General features: G+C 37.5%; 1 pseudogene; it reads left to right on the plus strand.

Annotated features, from left to right (window-relative positions):
- The first annotated feature begins 1,427 nt into the window (after window positions 1-1,427).
- Window positions 1,428-2,905, plus strand: LOC116811131 (nck-associated protein 1-like; annotated as a pseudogene).
- Window positions 2,906-19,666: the final 16,761 nt, after the last annotated feature.

A 19,666-nucleotide genomic window follows, 5' to 3' on the forward strand; every position in this document is an offset into this window, starting at 1 on the left:
CAGCAGCATGTCTGAAGCCTAAAGTGTGAGGCAGAGAGTGACACAATACAAGACTGAAGTGATAAACAACTGCCAGTTGATACACTTGTAAGAATCTATGTTAAGGAATTTAGATTTTATCCCAACAATAATGGACATTGAAGAAGTTTATGCAGGGGAATGGCATATTTATATGTATATTTTTAAACAAAGCATCCTGTTGATATAATTAGAATATTATAAATTTTCAAACCCTTGATAAAATAATGAATCTGAGAAATGATCATCAATGGCAGTGGGTATTATGTACACAGCACTATCTATGACATATTTATCTTAATATAAAAATTGAATCTAAATTAGATCAAACCTCTATATCTAACTATGAATTTATAGAAAATGCAAGAAGACAGAAAACAAGATCAATACACCACAGAGATACAATCAAGATTGTTTAGGGATCAGTGGTGACCATGAATATATAGTGTTAGCAATATGTTTAGTTGTAAAATTTTCATCATTAGTGCTTAGCGGTATGAGTATGGTAAAAACAGAAATATTTGACATTTAAAAACAAAAAATGTCGAGGGTCCAAAGCAAGTTTTATTTACCTAAGTTATAATTTTCCTTTATCTCTCAAGGATTTTGTGAGTAAAAACAAGGTAATACATTAAAAGAACTTTAAGATCTTTGGAAGGAATGTCCTTATTAAATACAAAGTGATACTACCATGATTATCACATAAAATTAAGCTATTTGAGATGTTTTTTATGTTGCTTTTTGTTTGACTCTTGCATTACATGCCATTGATTTCCCTTTGATCTATCTATTCATGATTAACTTAGGTACGATTTTCCTAAGGCATAATATTATCCTGTCAGTTTAAGAAACTTCAGAGTAAATCAAAACCTGATGATGCCCGTGATCACAAAATAACAAACATGTCAAAATAGAAGTGTCGTTTTAAAAAAATTTAATAGCAACTTGTATCTTCCATCAAAATGCACTCAAGGAAATTCCAAATATCAACTAGTTTATAGTTAGGAAGTGGATTTCATTTAAAAGTTAAATGTGTATTTGAATGAAAATGTATTCTGTATTTTAAAAGTACCTTTTTTTGTGATACAGTCTAATGTTTATTTTTATGTTATGGCAGGTATACTTGAATTTTCAAAATTTAAAACATATAAAAAGTGGTTAAGGACTAACGTTTGTATCAATAGTTGATAAATCTCTAAGATTGTTTATTATACAGCAGAGTACAATGGTTGTGCTAATGCCAACAGGGCACCATGAAATTTAGTCTAAAAATATCACTAGGCTTTATACAAGCAACAACGTATGCTGCTGGTTTTGGAATTTCAGGACATGATCTGCTTCTAATACTAAGCAGTCTTTTACTATTTTTAATGTTGTGCATTTTTATGGTATTTAGTTTGGGAAATGTTTTAAAATATGGACCTATAATGCAAAGGTATTACATGCAGTACCTTTCTGGGTTTGATGCTGTTGTCCTCAATGAACACATGCAGAACCTTTCTGTTTGCTGGGAAGATGACTCAATCATCATGTCCTCTGTTGTTAACACTATGACCTTTGTAAGTGTAAAATAAGTCGAAGATAGGGGAGTATTTGATTTCAGATAAATGAGATTAGATTGGTTTAGGTTACAGGCATATACTAGTGTCTCTAAGGCTTCACTTGGCCTTTCAGATCACAGAGAACTTGGAAACAAGATGAATACAATAATTTTTTCATACCAAAAATAGATTCTTTGGTGGAAATGTTGCTTAAAACATCAAAGCTCTACATATTTTGTTTTTATAGTCATGCTCTTGAGAAGATGCTTTAACAGTGTTTGGAGTTACTTTCTCAGTCAAGATACTGAACTGCATTTTCACTACATTGCACTCATTTTATCAGTTGCATTCATGAACTGTGTGCAGCAGGGTTACATCATATTGGAGAATGTAGTCTTCCCTTATGTAATATATTTCTAGATGAAAAGGCAAAACGAGCTTGAAATATCATCACAGATATTTGCACAGAACAGTGTACTCTTAGTGACCAGTTGCCGCCCAAGTATTATGCCAAAACCACCAGTCAAGCAGTGAATAAGAAATCAACAAAACAAAACAAAACAAAACAGACTAGTAAGAAAGGGTAACCTGAAAGGGAGAAACCAGGCATTAAGAACATGAAGAAAAACAGGCTGGTTGTGACCAAACTTGACAAATTGCACACTGCACTTTCTAAATTGTGTCTCAAACACGATGGTATGGAAACATACCTTTACTCCATGAGAATATTTGACTTCCCATCTGGAAATCCTCTTTACTAAGTCAATTGTTGGGATGATTATGTATAATTGAGCCACACACAAAATGCAAAACCATCAGAGATTCTAACAGGTGTAAGAGCACACATGACCATACTCCAGCCAATATAAAACTACGTGTAGATTGATATTATAAGAGTATTCAATGATGTTCTTCTTCAACAAACACAACATTTGGGCAGCTATGGAGAGCCAATCATTACGAGTCTATACACAAATTGGTATTTGGAAACTTTGTTAAGATAAGTCAGCTATGATCATATAGCTTATTTCCCTGCAATTAAAGCATTTGTGAAATTACCTACAGAAAATGAATTAACATTCAATGCAGAGAAATATTCTGACATATCAGAAATGAGGTCATTATTAGAACTGCTAGGCCCATATGGTATGAAGTTCCTAAGTGAAAGCCTTATGTGGCATATTTCATCACAAGTTGCTAAACTTAAGAAATTTGTGGAGAATGTTGATGTGTTAACACAAATGTGGACCAGCTTTGACAAACCAGACCAGATGGCTGCACTCTTTAAAAGATTATCATCTGTTGACAGTCTTTATTTTGAACCTAACACTGTTGTTAGACCCTAGAGATTTAAAGATGGATAAGACAAATTCCCTTTATGTCTTCAAGGAGTTCATGAATTTGAAGCATGAATGAAGACAGGAGTAGAGAGTCAACCTATGAAGAGTTTTATGTCCTAAGTTAATGGAGTTCGAATTTGAACATGTGGTCAAACCAAAACCACCAAATGATTTTCATTAGGAAAGTGACATATCAGATTTCTGTTAAAGTCACATGGCAGGGTAGCAAAGGGGCTGGAGGACAATAAGTTATAAGAAGACAAGGAGTTCACATTTCTTAAGTGCTTACTATGTGCAAGGTATAGTATTAAATGTTTTATATTCATAATTTCCCCTTATCACTACAATAACACTTACTGACAAGCATTATTATCTCCATTTTACAGCTGAGGAAGATAAGGTTTAAAGAGGTTAATTTCCCTACAGTCACAACTGCAGTAAAATATATTATTGGTATCTGAATATGAACTGACTTCAAGGTCCATGCTTTTCTTCTGAGCTATGCTATTAATTAGGAAGCACTGTATCAGTCTAGAAATGAATGATGATGAAGGCCTGAACCAAGATAGTGGTAGTGGAATGAAAGGAAAGGGAAAATGTGAGAAATATTGAAGGGATATAATTGGCAAGAAGACTTTGTTATTGTGCAGATTTGGAAGGGGGAGAGCAAGGAAGAGTGAGGTGTCAGGAACTTCTTTCATGCTTTAACTTGCCCAAATGAGTGGGTGGATGATGATGTTATTAACTTAAATTGAAAAAGAACAAATGGAAATAGCAACGTTGGAGATACAGGACAAAATGGGAATAATTGATGGAATGAAGTGATGGAGGAGATGGGAAATCGTTACATCAGTTGCTTTTTCTGTAATGGGGGGAGAGAGGCTAAGATTATGTACAGATATAAATAAGTGTTGGGGAGGAAATAATATTGAGAGATTTTAGACTCAATGACTTCTGCATTATCTCTGAAAAAAGGAAGTGAAAGCAGGAGGCAAAGAAGAGGAAGTGGACTTGAAAAGCATAGCATTTAAAGTTTGAATTAACCACTGTGGGGAATGAAAGAGGGAACGGATCACCATTACCTAATAAAATTACAAAGCATTTTTTTTTCTTCACCATCATATGATACCCCTACTTTATTTTTTTTTCTATTTTTGAAATTAAAGTTATCATAAATCTTAAATGAGATAATTGATATCATTATTCATCCATAGGGTCAGCATTCTTTGTTTTGCAAAGTGGTGGGAACAAAGTACAGTCTCATCAAAAGCATACAAGTTTTGTTTAAACTTTTCTTGTCTGGTTCTAATACAAATGCTACATTGGCCTTGCAAAATAAATTAGGAGGGTTTTGCCTTTGGTATTTTATGGAAGGCTTTGAGTAAGACTGAAATAATCTGTTTCTTGGCATTTATCTGGAAACTTGTTAGAGCCTGGTCCTGGTGTTTTCTTCATTGGAAGTTTTTTTTTTTAATGTTTTTGTTTTGTTTTGTTTTACTATAAGCCAAATTTACTTAATAGATAGAGGGTTATTCAGGTTTTTGATTTCTCCTTGAGTCACTTCTGATAAATTATATTTTTTTCTAGAAATTTACTCATTCAAGTTTTCAAATTTATTATAAAAAATTGTGCACTATCTGTTTAATATCAACATCTACAGTTATCCTCTTTTCACTCCTAATATTGTTGCCCTTTCTCTCTCTCTTTTTTCCTTGATTAATTCCATTAGAAATTTTTCATTTAAAAAAATTTTCAAAGAAACAACTTATATCTTTGTTGGTCTTTATTGTACATTTGTTTTCTAATTCCTTAAATACTACTCTTCATTTTCCTTTGATTTAGTTATTATTTTTGAAGTTTTTGATATGAATAATTTAATTGTTATTTTCAACCTTTATTCTTTCATAATATACCACTTTAAGACTATAAAATGTCTTCCAAATACCACTTTAAGTGAATCCTGTGTGTTTGAATGCCTAATGTTGTTGTGATCATTTAGTTGTATTTTCTCATTTTCATTATAAAGTCTTCGTTGACCTATGAGCTGTTTAGAATTTGTTTGTCTTTAGTTGCTGATAAATGAGTTTTTCTTGTTATTTTTCACTTACTTATGGAATAGTCAAAGAATTTTGTTCATATGATAACATTCCTTTCAAATTTGTTGAAGCTATCCTCACAGCCTCGCTTGTGGTTAATTTTCTTAAATGAGACTTGTACACTTACAAAAAATGTATAGTGTACACTTGTTGGGTACAATATCCTATTTATGTCCATGAGATCAAGTTTGTGAATTGTATGATTCAAATCTTCCACATCCCACTAATTTTTAATATATTCAAATTGTCAATTACTGAAAGGCTCATTTTGAAAGCCTTCATAATGATGATATATTATTCAACTTCTCTCTGTAAATCTGTTATTTTTTTAAGTTTTGGGAGCTATCTTACCTGATTAAAAGAAGTTTAGAATTGCTTTATTTTTCTGGAAAATTGAACCTTTGTTATTATGTAGAGATCATCTTTATCTTTAGTACAAGGTTTTGTTTGTTTGTTTTTAATTAAAGTCTGTTTTATCTGGTACTAATGTATCTATAGCCACTTTATTTGAGTTACAATTGCATAGTACAATGTTTTCATCTACTAACATTAATATTTATGTATACTCTATTAAAAGGTGTATAAATGGATATTTTTAAGAGCCCATGTAACAATCTTTGTCTTTTAGCTTGAGAGTTTAGTCCATTTACATTTACAGTGCCTACTGAGTAATTGAATGTATATAAATTATCTTATGTATTCTCTATTTGTACTATTTTTTCTATTTCCTTTGTTTCTTCTTTCTTGTAATATTTTGGGTTGATTCATTTAAAAAATTAGTGGCTACTTAGTTATTTTAACATGTTTATTTCAACCAAGCAAATTGTAAAATTGTCAGCATTGTTACCCTACACCTGAACTACACGAAGACTTCAGAATGCTTTACTTGTCATTGTCACCCTTCCAATGCTACATAACTGCAGCAATAGTAAAAACACTTGTATTTTCTTTCTTACTTTATTGGAAATGTGTCTGGTGATTCTCTGCTAAAACTTGTGATACCCTTCATCAAACTATAAAAGTATCTTTGTATTCAAATAATCTAATTTTTATCACATACTTTTTTGTTTCATTGAAATAGTAATGACTGTGTGGACTGTTGAGAAAGGCTCTGAGTCTGACTCTGGGCCTAGTTAGAAAAAGTGGAATACCTGACTATTGTGGTCTGCCATGGGTATTTGGGGGACAGAATGGCAGCATGTGTGCTATGTCACCTTGGAAAGCATAAGTGACAAAATGAAATGTAACACAGAGAAAGCATGGCTTGATTTTGGATGGGTAAGAGAGCAAAGATATGTGCAGAGTAGTAGGCCCTTTGGGGAGAACAAGAGAAATAGCCTTGTGGGCATCCTCAACAGCTAGGAGATTAACAAAGATACTAGATCATAGGGAAAGTAGGTAATGGGCAAGGTAGGCAATTTTCAAAGACAAATTATTTGTATTTGATTTTTTTCTTACGGCTACCCTTAGAAGGAAAAAATAAGCTGCACTTTTCTCTTGTGGCAGCTCCTGCACCCCTTTCTGTCTCTACTCCTTAACAAGGAAATCAGCAAATCACCTGCCACTTCATATTATCTGTTTTATTGCTCCCTTCCATTAGTGTGGATGCTAGACACTTGGATGTGGTGCATATTAGAAGTAATACAGAAGGATATTACATACATGCTAGTCAGCAGCCAAAATCACAATCTTATTTGCTAGTGAATTTGCAAATAACCAGTCTTTCAGGTACTTCTCTAATTTTCACCAAATGTTGCACTTTTGAAAGCTTCATTAATCCAGCCCCATTAGGATGGGTAGGGTGAATGAGTTTACGGCTGTAGAAGGTGAAGTAGCAGAATTTGCAGCTCTTAAGAACATTGCTACCATTCATTTATGATAATGGTGTCTAAGTGGTATTAAAACTCCCCTACAAAATATTATTTGGAGTAAAAGAGCACCAAATACATGGTGAATTTGATAATAGAATACTTAAAACCCAACACATGCTTATTTACTGAAATTAATGGCTCTGAAATGACAAGCATGTGATTTAGTCTTAGAATCATGGTATGCATAGCTCTAGCATTGCAGGCAAGGGAGAAACTAAAAGCAAATAAGTGACATTCCAGAGGGAAAGAAACCATATGTATTCAAAGGAGAAATATGATTGAAAAAGTCATTAGTACTGTAAGGAATTTTCAGCCATAGTTGACCTTTTCCTGAAATGAGAATGCTTTATTTTATGGTGAGAAATATTCCGTTTAGAAAAAGCAAACATTGGTGTTTGGGGAAGAATATTTCTGGTAGCCACTTTGAGTCAAGATGAGGTTTGATGATCCAGAACCATAACCCGTGGGCTTGGATTTTTGTTTATGATCAATAGATATAACATCAAATAGATGTTCCTTGCAAATATCTTATCATTTTTGTCCTTCATTTTCATTTCATTTTGTCCTTCCTTTGATTCACCGTTTGTCTTCAGTTTTGTCTGCCCTGCTGCTAGAAATGACTGCTGGGGAAATAAAGCATGAAATAGGTAACCTCATGTGGGCCAAGAATTTTTCTTTTCCTTGATAGGTCCATTTTTATATATCAATTTGTACAGGTGCATCTTGTGACCAAAGGCTAAAAGAGTAGTACATACTCTCTAGAGCAATACATTTTATGAAGGGAGCATTTTGCATACAAACCAATACAACTGGCAGATTTAATCAAGTTTTCTATGTGATTAGGCTTTGAAAGCTGTAACCAGTTCTGATAGTAAAGAAGTACTGTTTGGAAACAAATTACTACTCTTGTCTTTATGACATGTATCAATTTACACACAAGCTGCATAAATCACTTTTTATATTTTTCTGTAATGGAAAAATACTGCAGGGCATTTTAATAACCAATAAATTATATGTTTAATGAACCAGACCAAAATATAAATGGCATGAGTCAAACACCCCTAAGAGTGAGGACTGGATATTGACTTGATAGAAATTCCGGTCACATAGACTATAGGCTATTAGATCCACCACAATTCAAGAGAGTCAGTGCTTATACTTCATCTATGATCATCCACGTGAAAATTCTTCCTGGGACTTTATAGCTTATTTTCATACCTCACCTATCTACTGCTTATATTATGCTCCAGAGAAATCAGGAGTGAAAATAGACAGTTTTACCTTTAACCTTTTATAAGTATTACTCCAATAATTTATACAGTAACTCTATTGGGCCTGGTGAATTAGTAGAGAAAGCTTTTCTGAATCACTTATGTAAAGCAACTACACACATTTGACATCACATTTGAAACATGTGAGAGTCCACTGATAAAGGGATGTAGTCATAGAACCAACAAAATACCCTCTTAGTTTTCAGACATATGAACGGAGACCCTAACAAGGTGAGAGAAATTGGATGAGAGAAACACATGAAACTTGAGTTGCTGCAATAGGAGTTTCCAAGTAAATATGGGATACTTCATTGCTTCCTAATCTTCTCGTATTTAGGATCACATATGTCCATGCATTAAAACAATAGAGAAGTAAGTATATGTTACCTAACATGTATTGATGTTATTTCTGTTTCTTATTAAAGAACAGTGAGGAGGTATAGTTTTAAAGAAAACTGGGTGGGAAGACAAAGGACATGGGGTTTGCAAACCCCTAATGAAGGTGCCATTAACTAACTAGCTGTAAAATTCTGGCCAAATCACTTCTCTTGAGCTTCCATTTTCTCATGTATAAAATGAGGGAGTCAGATAAGATGATAACTAAGTTTTTTTTCTTATCTATTTGGTATTGTTAAAGGCCTCAGAGTTTGCATATGAAATTTGGTAAAGTTATATCCTGTTGTATAAAATAGTCATATTACTGAAACATTGTGTATTTTAATTTCTTTCTTTACTTTGTGGGGAGGGAGCCAATTGTATTCTGAGCACAATGGAGAATACTGTTACTTAAAGGAAACCTGTGATGATTGTTTTTAGTATATGTGCTGTGGAAGCCAGCACTCTGTGATGATTCTTTGTAAAGCAAATAAACCTTTGTAATGCAAATGTTCATATTCTAATGGTTCTATTTTCAAGTTTCCATTTTAATATATCAAGCTTGTTTGCTCCAAAGTACAACTAAACTTTACATATTCATGAAAATTCACATCTATGTATATATTTTATCATTTTTAGCCTAGAGGAAAAATTTTCTCCCTCTTCTGTATTCTTAAATATTTACTGACAGTGCCACTTATTTAGCTATATGCTCTAAAAATAATTGTCATGTATTGGTTGGGAACTCAGTCTCTGGAGTCAGACAGCCTGGGTTTTAAGTCTGGTTCTGTTGCTTACTAGCTGGGCAGCTTTGACCAAAATGCTGTCTGTTACCAAGCCTCAGTTTCCTCATCTGTAAAAATAACATAACAGGAGTAGGGCTGGCAAGATGGCCGATAAGAACAGCTCTGGTCTGCAGCTCCCAGCGAGATCAATGGAGAAGATGGATGATTTATGCATTTCCAACTGAGGTACCGGGATCATCTCACTGGGTCTGGTTAGACAGTGGGTGCAGCCCACAGAGAGCAAGCTGAAGGAGGGTGGGGCATTGCCTCACCTGGGAAGCACAAGGGGTCAGGGAACTCCCTTCCCTAGCCAATGGAAGCCATGAGGGACTGTGCCATGAGGAATGGTGCAATCCAGCCCAAATATTATGCTTTTGCCACGGTCTTCACAACCCGCAGACCAGGAGATTCCCTCTGGTGGCTACACCCCCAGGGCCCTGGGTTTGAAGCACAAAACTGAGTGACCATTTGGGCAGACACTGAACTAACTGCAGGAGTTTTTTTCATACCCCAGTGGTGCTTGGAACACCAATGAGACAGAATCATTTACTCCCCTGGAAAGGGGGCTGAAGCCAGGGAGCCAAGTGGTCTAGCTCAGCGGATCCCACCCCTATGGAGTCCAGCAAGCTAGGATCTACTGGCTTGAAATTCTTGCTGCCAGCATTGCAGTCTAAAGATGACCTGGGACGCTTGAGCGTGGTGGGGTGAGGGCCGTCCGCCATTACTGAGGCTTGCATAGGCGGTTTTCCCCTCATAGTGTAAACAGAGCCGCCTTGAAGTTCACACTGGGCTCAGCCCACCACAGCTTGGCAAAGCCACTGTAGCCTCTCTAGATTCCTCCTCTCTGGGCAGGGCATCTCTGAAAGAAAGGCAGCAGCTGCAGTCAGGGGTTTATAGATAAAACTCCCATCTCCCTGGGACAGAGCACATGGGGGAAGAGGTGGCTGTGGGCGCAGCTTCAGCAGACTTAAATGCTCCTGCCTGCTGGTTCTGATGAGAGAAGCAGATCTCCCAGCACAGTGCTCAAGCTCTGCTAAGGGACAGACTGCCTCCTCAAGTGGGTCCCTGACCCCTGTGCTTCCTGACTGGGAGACAACTTCCAGCAGGGTTGGACAGACACCTCATACAGGACAGCATCAGCTGGCATCTGGTGGGTACCCCTCTGGGATGAAGCTTCCAGATGAAGGAACAGGCAGTAATCTTTGCTGTTCTGCAGCCTCTGCTGGTGATACCCAGGCAAACAGGGTCTGGAGTGGACCTCCAGCAAACTCTAGCAGACCTGCAGCAGAGGGGCCTGACTGTTAGAAGGAAAACTAACAAACAGAAAGAAATTGCATCAGCATCAACAAAAAGGACATCCACACAGAAACCACATCCAAAGGTCACCAACATGAAAGACCAAAGGTAGAAAAATCCATGGAGATGAGGAAAAACCAGCATAAAAATGCTGGAAATTCCAAAAACCAGAGCACCTCTTTTCCAAAGGATAACAACTCCTCGCTAGTAAGGGAACAAAACTGGATGGAGAATGAGTTTAACAAACTGACAGAAGTACACTTCAGAAGGTGGGTAATAACAAACTCCTCTGAGCTAAAGGAGCACGTTCTAACTCAATGCAAGGAAGCTAAGAACCTAGAAAAAAGTTTAGAGGAATTGCTAACTAGAATAACCAGTTTAGAGAACATAAATGACCTGATGGAGCTGAAAAACACAGCATGAGAACTTCATGAAGCATACAAAAATCTCAATAGCCAAATCAATCAAGCAGAAGAAAGGATATCAGAGATAGAAGATCAACTTAATGAAATAATGCATGAAGAGAAGATTGGAGAAAAAAATGAATGAAAAGGAATGAACAAAGCCTCCAAGAAATATGGGACTATGTGAAAAGACCAAACCTATGTTTTACTGGTATACCTGCATAATGACAGAGAGAATGGAACAAACTTGGAAAACACTCTTCAGGATACTATCCAGGAGAACTTCCCCAACCTAGCAAGACAGGCCAACATTCAAATTTAGGAAATACAGAGAACACCACAAAGATACTCTTCAAGAAGAGCAATCCCAAGACATATAATTGTCAGATTCACCAAGGTTGAAATGAAGGAAAAAATGTTAAGGGCAGCCAGAGAGAAAGCTCGGGTTACCCACAAAGGGAAACTCATCAGACTAACAGCAGATCTTTCTGCAGAAACCCTACAAGACAGAAGGGATTGGGGGCCAATATTCAACACTCCTTTTTATTTTTATTTATTTATTTATTTTTTTGAGTCAGAGTCTCGCTCTGTTGCCCAGGCTGGAGTGCAGTGACGTGATCTTGGCTCACTGCAAGCTCCACCTCCCGGGTTCACGCCATTCTCCTGCCTCAGCCTCCCGAGTAGCTGGGACTACAGGTGCCCACCACCAGGCCTGGCTAATTTTTTGTATTTTTTTAGTAGAGACAGGGTTTCACCATGTTAGCCAGGATGGTCTCAATATCCTGACCTCAGGATCCACCCGCCTCGGCCTGCTAAATTGCTGGGATTACAGGTCAACATTCTTAAAGAAAAGAATTTTCAACCCAGAATTTCATATCCAGCCAAACTAAGCTTCATAAGTGAAGGAGAAATCAAATCCTTTACAGACAAGCAAATGCTGAGAGATTTTGTCACCACCAGGCCTGCCTTACAAGAGCTCCTAAAGGAAGCACCAAATATGGAAAGGAAAAACCAGTGTCAGCCACTGCAAAAACATACAAAATTGTAAAGACCATCAACACTATGAAGAAACTATGTCAACTAATGGGCAAAATAACCAGCTAGCACCATAATGACAGGATCAAACTCACACATAACAATATTAAACTTAAATGTAAATGGGGTAAATGCCCCAATTAAAAGACACAGACTGGCAAATTGAATAAAGAGTCAAGACTCATCAGTGTGCGGTATTCAGGAGACCCATGTGATGTGCAAAGAGACACATAGACTCAAAATAAAGGGATGGAGGAATATTTACCAAGCAAACGGAAAGCAAAAAAAGCAGGGGTTGCAATCCTAGTCTCTGATAAAACAGACTTTAAAACAACAAAGATCAAAAAAGACAAATAAGGGCATTACATAATGGTAAAGGGATCAATGCAACAAGAAGAGCTAACTATCCTAAATATATATGCACTCAATACAGGAGCACCCAGATTCATAAAGCAAGTCCTTAGGAACATACAAAGAGACTTAGACTCCCACACAATAATAGTGGGAGACTTTAACACCCCACTGTCAATATTAGACAGATCAATGAGAGAGAAGGTTAACAAGGATATCCAGGACTGGAACTCAGCTCTGGACCAAGCAGACCTAATAGACATCTACAGAACTCTCCACCCCAAATCAACAGAATATACATTCTTCTCAGCACCACGTCACACTTATTCTAAAAATGACCACATAATTCGAAGTTAAACACTCCTCAGCAAATGCAAAAGAATGGAAGTCATAACAAACAGTCTCTCAGACCACAATGCAATCAAATTAGAACTCAGGATTAAGAGACTCACTCAAAGCTGCATAACTACATGGAAACTGAACAACTTGTGCCTGTATGACTACTGGGTAAATAATGAAATTAAGGCAGAAGTAAATAAGTTCTTTAAAACCAATGAGAACAAAGATACAAAGTATCAGAATCTCTGGGACACAGCTAAAGAAGTGTTTAGAGGGAAATTAATAGTACTAAATGTCCACAGGAGAAAGCAAGAAAGATCTAAAATTGACACCCTAACATCACAATTAAAAGAACTAGAGAAGCAAGAGCAAACAAATTCAAAAGCTAGCAGAAGACAAGAAATAACTAAGATCAGAGCAGAACTGAAGGAGATACAGACGCAAGAAGTCCTTCAAAAAATCAATGAATCCAGGAGCTGGTTTTTTGAAAAGATCAATGAAATTGATAGACTGCTAGCAAGACTAATAAAGAAGAAAAGGGAGAAGACTCAAATAGATGCTATAAAAAATGATAAAGGGGATATCACCACCGATCCCACAGAAATACAAACTACCATCAGAGAATACTATAAATATCTCTATGCAAATAAACTAGAAAATCTAGAAGAAACAGATAAATTCCGGGACACATACACCCTCCCAAGATTAAACCAGGAAGAAGCTAAATCCCTGAATAGACCAATAACAAGTTCTGAAATTAAGGCAGTAATTAATAGCCTACCAACCAAAAAAAGCCTCAGACCAGACGGATTCACAGCCAAATTCTACTAAAGGTACAAAGAGGAGCTGGTACCACTCCTTCTGAAACTATTCCAAAAATAGAAAAAGAGGGACTTCTCCCTAACTCATTTTATGAGGCCAGCATCATCCTGATACCAAAACCTGGCAGAGACACAACAAAAAAAGAAAATTTCAGACCAATATCCCTGATGAACATCAATGCAAAAATCATCAATAAAATACTGGCAATCCAAATCCAGCAGTATATCAAAAAGCTTATCCACCACGATCAAGTTGGCTTCATCTGTGGGATGCAAGGCTGGTTCAACATATGCAAATCAACAAACATAACCCATCACATAAACAGAACCAGTGACAAAAACCACATGATTACCTCAGTAGATGCAGAAAAGACCTTCAACAAAATTCAACAGCTCTTCATGCTAAAAACTCTCAATAAACTAGGTATTGATGGAACGTATCTCAAAATAATAAGAGCTCTTTATGATAATCCCACAGCCAATATCATACTGAATGGGCAAAAGCTGAAGGCATTCCCTTTGAAAACTGGCACAAGACAAGGATGACCTCTCTCACCACTTCTATTCAACATAGTGTTGGAAGTTCTGGCCAGGGCAATCAGGCAAGAGAAAGAAATAAAGGGTATTCAAATAGGAAGAGAGGAAGTCAAATTGCCTCTGTTTGTAGATGACATGATTGTATATTTAGAAAACCCCATTGTCCCAGCCCCAAATCTCCTTAAGCTGATAAGCAACTTCAGCAAAATTTCAGGATACAAAATCAATGTGCAAAAATCACAAGCATTCCTATACACAAATAAATGAGAAACAGAGAGCCAAATCATGAGTTAACTCCCATTCAAATTGCTATAAGGAGAATAAAATACCTCGGAATACAACTTACAAGGGATGTGAAGGACCTCTTCAAGAGGAACTACAAACCACTATTCAACGAAATAAGAGAGGGCACAAACAAATGGAAAAACATTCCATGCTCATGGATTGGAAGAATCAATATTGTGAAAATGGCCATATTGCCCAAAGTAATTTATAGATTCAATGCTATCCCCATCAAGCTACCATTGACTTTCTTCACAGACTTGGAAAAAAAATTCATATAGAAACAAAAAAGAGCCCATATAGCCAAGACTGGAATAAGCCAAGACTGGACTTGACTAAGCAAGACTAAGCAAAAAGAACAAAACTGGAGGCATTATGCTACCTGACTTCAAACTATACTATGAGGCTACAGTAACCAAAACAGCATGGTACTGGTACCAAAACAGATATATAGACCAATGGAACAGAACAGAGGCCTCAGAAATAACACCACACATGTAAACCACCTGATCTTTAACAAACCTGACAAAAACAAGCAATGGGGAAAGGATTTCCTATTTAATAAATGTTGTTGGGAAAACTGGCTAGCCACAAGCAGAAAACTGAAACTGGACCCCTTCCTTACATCGTATACAAAAATTAACTCAAGATGGATTAAGGACTTAAACATAAGACCTAAAACCATAAAAACTCTAGAAGAAAACCTAGGTAATACCATTCAGGACATAGGCATGGGCAAAGACTTCATGACTAAAATACCAAAAGCAATGGCAACAAAAGCCAAAATTGACAAATGGGATCTAATCAAATTGAAGAGCTTCTGCATAGCAAAAGAAACTATCATCAGCGTGAACAGACAACCTTCAGAATGAGGGAAAATTTTTGCAATCTATCCATCTGTCAAAGGGCTAATATGCAAATCTGCAAAGAACTTAAACAGATTTACAAGAAAATAACAACCCTATTAAAAAGTGGGCAAAGGATATGAACAGACACTTCTCAAAAGAAGACATTTATGCAGCCAACAGACGTATTAAAAAAAGCTCATCATCACTGGTCATTAGAGAAATGCAAATCCAAACCACAATGAGATACCATCTCACGCCAGTTAGAATGGCGATCATTAAAAAGTCAGGAAACAGAGTTGAGTCCAAGATGGCCGAGTAGGAAGAGTTCCAGTCTGCAGCTCCCAGCATGATCGGCACAGAAGACGGGTGATTTCTGTATTTCCAAATGAGGGATCTGGTTCATCTCATTGGGACTGATTGGACAGTGGGTGCAGCTCACGGAGGGTGAGCCAAAGCAGGGTGGGGCATCGTCTCACCCAGGAAGCACAAGGGGTCAGAGTATTTCCCTTTCCTAGCCAAGGGAAGCCGTGACAGAGTACCTGGAAAATCGGGACACTCCCGCCCAAATACTGTGCTTTTCCAAAGGTCTTAGCAACCGGCAGACAAGGTGATTCTCTCCCATGCCTGGCTCGGCAGCTCCCACGCCCATGAAGCCTTGCTCATTGCTAGTGCAGCAGTCTAAGATCAATCTGCGAGATGGCAACCTGGCTAGGGGGAGGGGCATCTGCCATTGCTGAGGCTTGAGTAGGTAAACAAAGCAGCTGGAAAGCTTGAACTGGGCAGAGCCCACCACAGCTCAACAAGGCCTACTGCCTCAAGACTCCACCTCTGTGGGTAGGCATAACTGAACAAAAGGCAGCAGACAACTTCTGCAGACTTAAATATCCCTGTCTGACAGCTCTGAAGAGAGCAGTGGCTCTCCCAGCACAGCATTTGAGCTCTGAGAATGGACAGACTGCCTCCTCAAGTGGGTTCCTGACCCCCGTGTAGCCTAACTGGGAGACATCTCCCAGTAGGGGCCGACTGACACCTCATATAGGTGGCTGCCCCTCTGGAATGAAGCTTCCAGAGGAAGGATCAGGCAGCAATATTTGCTGTTTGCAATATTTGCTTTTCTGCAGCCTCTGTTGGTGATACCCAGGCAAACAAGGTTTGGAGTGGAACTCCAGCAAACTCCAACAGACCTGTAGCTGAGGGACCTCACTGTTAGAAGGAAAACTAACAAACAGAAAGGAATAGCATCAACATCAACAAAAAGGTCATCTACACCAAAACCCCATCTGTAGGTCACCAACATCAAAGACCAAAGGTAGATAAAACCACAAAGATGGGGAGAAATGAGAGCAGAAAAACTGAAAATTCTAAAAATCAGAGTACCTCTTCTCTTCCAAAGGATTCCAGCTCCTCGCCAGCAATGGAACAAAGCTGGATGGAGAATGACTTTGACGAGTTGACAGAAGTAGGCTTCAGAAGGTCGGTAATAACAAACTTCTCTGAGCTAAAGGAAGATGTTTGAACCCACCGCAAATAAGCTAAAAACCTTGAAAAAAGATTAGACGAATGGCTAACTAGAATAAACAGTGTAGAGAAGACATTAAATGACCTGATGGAGCTGAAAACCATGGCATGAGAACTTCATGATGCATACACTTCATGATGCATACACAAGCTTCAATAGCCAATATGATCAAGTGGAAGAAAGGGTATCAGTGACTGAAGATCAAATTATTGAAATAAAGAGAGAAAACAAGGATAGAGAAAAAAGAGTAAAAAGAACTGAACAAAGCCTCCAAGAAATATAGGACTATGTGAAAAGACCAAATCTACGTCTGATTGGTGTACCTGAAACTGATGGGGAGAATGGAACCAAGTTGGAAAGCACTCTTCAGGATATTATCCAGAACTTCCCCAACCTAGCAAGACAGGTCAACATTCAAATTCAGGAAATACAGAGAACACCACAAAGATACTCCTCAAGAAGAGCAACCCCAAGACACATAATTGTCAGATTCACCAAGGTTGAAATGAAAGAAAAAGTGTTAAAGGCAGCCAGAGAGAAAGGCTGAGTTACCCAAAAAGGGAAGTCCATCAGACTAACAGCAGATCTTTCTGCAGAAACCCTACAAGCCAGAAGAGAGTGGGGGCCAATATTCAACATTCTTAAAGAAAAGAATTTTCGACACAGAATTTCATATCCAGCCAAACTAAGCTTCATAAGTGAAGGAGAAATCAAATCCTTTACAGACAAGCAAATGCTGAGAGATTTTGTCACCACCAGGCCTGCCTTACAAGAGCTCCTGAAGGAAGCACTAAACATGGAAAGAAATAACTGGTAGCAGCCACTGTAAAAACAGGCCAAATTGTAAAGACCATCTATGCTATGAGGAAACTGCATCAATTAATGGGCAAAATAATGAGCGAACATCATAACGACAGGATCAAATTCACACATAACAATATTAAACTTAAATGTAAATGGGCTAAATGCCCCAATTAAAAGACACAGACTGGCAAATTGGATAAAGAGTCAAGACCCATCAGTGTGCTGTATTCAGAAGACCAATCTCATGTGCAAAGATGCACATAGGCTCAAAATAAAGGGATGGAGGAAGATCTACCAAGCAAATGGAAAGCAAAAAAAAAAAAAAAAAAGCAGGGGTTGCAATCCTAGTCTCTGATAAAACAGACTTTAAACCAACAAAGGTCAAAAGAGACAAAGAAGGTCATTACATAATGGTAAAGGGATCAATTCAACAAGCAGAGCTACCTACTCTAAATATATATGCAGCCAACACAGGAACACACAGATTCATAAAGCACATCCTTAGAGACCTACAAAGAGACTTAGACTCCCACACAATAGTAATGGGAGACTTTAACACCCCACTGTCAACATTAGACAGATCAACGAGAGAGAAGGTTAACAAGGATATCCAGGACCCGAACTCAGCTCTGCAACAAGTGGACCTAATAGACATCTACAGAACTCTCCACCCCAAATCAATAGAATATGCATTCTTCTCAGTACCACATTGCACTTACTCTAAAATTGACCACATAATTGGAAGTAAAGCACTGCTCAGCAAATGTAAAAGAACAGAAATCACAACAAACAGTCTCTCAGACCACAGTGCAATCAAACTAGAACTCAGGATTAAGAAACTCACTCCAAACCGCTCAACTACATGGAAACTGAACAACTTGCTCCTGAATGACTACTGGGTAAATAGCGAAATTAAGGCAGAAATAAAGATGTTGTTTGAAATCAATGAGAAGAAAGACACAATGTATCAGAATCTCTGGGACATATTTAAAGCAGTCTGTAGAGGGAAATTTATAGCACTAAATGCCCACAAGAGAAAGCAGGAAAGATCTAAAATCGACACCCTAACATCACAATTAAAAGAACTAGAAAAGCGAGAGCAAACACATTCAAAAGCTAGCAGAAGGCAAGAAATAACTAAGATCAGAGCACAACTGAAGGAGATAGAGACACAAAAAACCCTTCAAAAAATCAATGAATCCAGGAGCTGGTTTTTTGAAAAGATCAATGAAATTGATAGACTGCTAGCAAGACTAATAAAGAAGAAAAGAGAGAAGACTGAAATAGACACAATAAAAAATGATAAAGGGGATATCACCACCGATCCCACAGAAATACAAACTACCATCAGAGAATACTATAAACACCTCTATGCAAATAAACTAGAAAATCTAGAAGAAATGGATAAATTCCTGGACACATACACCCTCCCAAGACTAAACCAGGAAGAAGTTGAATCTCCGAATAGACCAATAACAGGCTCTGGAATTGAGACAATAATTAATAGCCTACCAACCAAAAAAAGGTCCAGGAGCAGACAGAATCACAGCTGAATTCTACCAGAGGTAGAAAGAGGAACTGGCACCATTTCTTCTGAAACTCTTCTAATCAATAGAAAAAGAGGGAATCCTCCCTAACTCATTTTATGAGGTCAACATCATCCTAATACCGAAGCCCAGGAGAGACAAAATAACAAAAGAGAAATTTAGACCAATATCCTTGATGAACATAGATGGGAAAATTCTCAATAAAATGCTGCAAACCGAATCCAGCAGCATATAAAAAAGCTTATCAACCACAATCAAGTCAGCTTAATCTGTGGCATGCAAGGCAAGTTCAACATACGCAAATCAATAAACATAACCCATCACATAAACAGAACCAATGACAAAAACCACATGATTTTCTCAATAGATGCAGAAAAGGCCTTCAACAAAATTCAACAGCCTTTCATGCTAAAAACTCTCAATAAACTAAGTACTGATGGAACATATCTCAAAATAATAAGAGCTCTTTATAACAATCCCACAGCCAATATCATACTGAATGGGCAAAAACTGGAAGCATTCCCTTTGAAAACCAGCGCAAGATAAGGATGCCCTCTCTCACCACTCCTGTTTAACACAGTGTTGG

The sequence above is a fragment of the Hylobates moloch genome, unplaced genomic scaffold (assembly GCF_009828535.3).
Source record: "Hylobates moloch isolate HMO894 unplaced genomic scaffold, HMol_V3 SCAFFOLD_7, whole genome shotgun sequence".
NCBI classification, from domain to species: domain Eukaryota; kingdom Metazoa; phylum Chordata; class Mammalia; order Primates; family Hylobatidae; genus Hylobates; species Hylobates moloch.